Source organism: Schistocerca cancellata, chromosome 12 (assembly GCF_023864275.1).
Source record: "Schistocerca cancellata isolate TAMUIC-IGC-003103 chromosome 12, iqSchCanc2.1, whole genome shotgun sequence".
Classification (NCBI taxonomy): Eukaryota; Metazoa; Arthropoda; class Insecta; order Orthoptera; family Acrididae; genus Schistocerca; species Schistocerca cancellata.
The window spans coordinates 27,489,647-27,492,141 of NC_064637.1; positions in this window are offsets into that span (position 1 = coordinate 27,489,647).

A 2,495-nucleotide genomic window follows, 5' to 3' on the forward strand; every position below is an offset into this window, starting at 1 on the left:
ATTAAAGAGACCTTTGGAGAAAAGAGAACCACTTGTATGAGTATCAAGAGCTCAAATGGAAACCCAGTTCTAAGCAAAGAAGGAAAAGCAGAAAGGTGGAAAGAGTACATGGAGGGTCTATACAAGGGCGATGTACTTGAGGACAATATTATGGAAATGGAAGGGAAGAGGATGTAGATGAAGATGAAATGGGAGATATGATACTGCGTGAAGAGTTTGACAGAGCAGTGACCTGAGTCGAAACAAGGCCCTCGGAGTAGACAACATTCCATTAGAAATACTGACAGCCTTGGGAGAGCCAGTCCTGACAAAACTCTAACATCTGGTGAGCAAGATGTACGAGACAGGCAAAATATCGTCAGACTTCTAGAAGAATATAATAAATTCTAATCCCAAAGAAAGCTGGTGTTGACAGATGAGAAAATTATCGAACTATCAGTTTAATAAGTCACTGCTGCAAAATACTAAAGCGAATTCCTTAAAGACGAATGGAAAAGCTAGTAGAAGCCGACCTCGGGGAAGATCAGTTTGGATTCCGTAGAAATATTGGAACACGTGAGGCAATACTGACCTTACGACTTATCTTAGAAGAAAGATTAAGGAAAGGCAAACCTACATTTCATTCATTTGTAGACTTAGAGAAAGCTTTTGACAATGTTGACTGGAACATTCTCTTTCAAATTCTAAAGGTGGCAGGAGTAAAATACAGGGAGCGAAAGGCTATTTACAATTTGTACAGAAACCAGATGGCAGTTATAGGACATGAAAGGGAAGCAGTGGTTGGGAAGGGAGTGAGACAGGGTTGTAGCCTCTCCCCGATGTTTTTCAATCTGTATATTGAGCAAGCAGTAAAGGAAACAAAAGAAAAATTCGGAGTAGGTATTAAAATCCATGGACAAGAAATAAAAACTTTGAGGTTCGCCGATGACATTGTAATTCTGTCAGAGACAGAAAAGGACTTGGAAGAGCAGTTGAAGAGAATGGACAGTGTCTTGAAAGGAGGGTATAAGATGAACATCAAAAAAAGCAAAACGAGGATAATGGAATGTAGTGGAATTAAGTCGGGTGATGCTGAGGGAATTAGGTTAGAAAGTAGACACTATTTGGGGAGCAGAATAACTGATGATGGACGAAGCAGAGAGGATATAAAATGTAGACTGGCAATGGCAAGGAAAGCGTTTCTGAAGAAGAGAAATTTGTTAACATCGAGTATAGATTTAAGTGTCAGGAAGTCGTTTCTGCAAGTATTTGTATGAAATGTAGCCATGTATGGAAGTGAAACATGGACGGTAAATAGTTTGGACAAGAAGAGAATAGAAGCTTTCAAAATATGGTGCTACAGAAGATTGTTGAAGATTAGATGGGTAGATCATGTAACTAATGAGGAGGTATTGAATAGGATTGGGGAGAAGAGGAATTTGTGGCACAATTTGACGAGAAGAAGGGATCGATTGGTAGGACATGTCCTGAGGCATCAAGGGATCACCAATTTAGTATTGGAGGGCAGCGTGGAGGGTAAAAATCGTAGAGGGAGACCAAGAGATGAATGCACTAAGCAGATTCAGAAGGATGTAGGTTGTATTAGGTACTGGGAGAGAAAGGAGCTCGTACACAATAGATTAGCATGGAGAGCTGCAGCAAACCAGTCTCAGGACTGAAGACCACAACAACAACAAGGTGTGATGAAGACCAGAAGGAGTCTGTCACGGAAGACTGGATTAACTGTGATAATTGCTCCCAACAGTGGTATGAAGAATGCACAGTTTATGAAGGTCATGGTGCATTTTCTTGTTATTCGTGTTAGTGCGTACTCTTACCAGACGATGCGGCTACGAGTGCGAACGAGCAGTGTCATATATATATATATATAATGACATTTAAGGTTTGGGTTAAAAGTTACTCTGATAAATGTTGTTCCTAATTAAATGAGCAATGGTTTGCTATTTGTTTATTTTAACTTTCTCATCAACTAGAAATGACCGATGAAATACTAAGTGCATAGTCCTTCCTGACTTTCCCCTGCAAAGGAAAAGTGATGAAGTCGAATAGTTTGTAGGAAGAATTTTTGTAGTTTCATGACTTTAGGTTGGCACGACTGAGATGAGCTGAGAGCGGCTGCCAAAAAAATAACTGTTATATTTATAACCTTAATGTTGCAGTTAACTATGACGTGTCCGGTTGAAGTTTCCACATTAATTGAGCAGCGTTCAGCGATGCGTTTTCCCTTTCAGAAGGTGGAAAACGGCCAAAATATTTTCTCTAACGATTTTTCAGTATGGTCGAAGCTGTGCGAACGACGGAAATTTTCGATAAATACGTAGGACAGTTGAAAAACAATCGAACTTCAGTGACGAATGAAAAACGCCGCGGCCGGGCAATTGAAGTGTCTCCTCCTTCGCTTAAAGCCGACTCTGACGACATTACTCCTGGTGGACGACGTGTTGCATTAGAACTGAATAGCAAAATAGCTGCAATAGGTAGTGGCACAGTTCGTA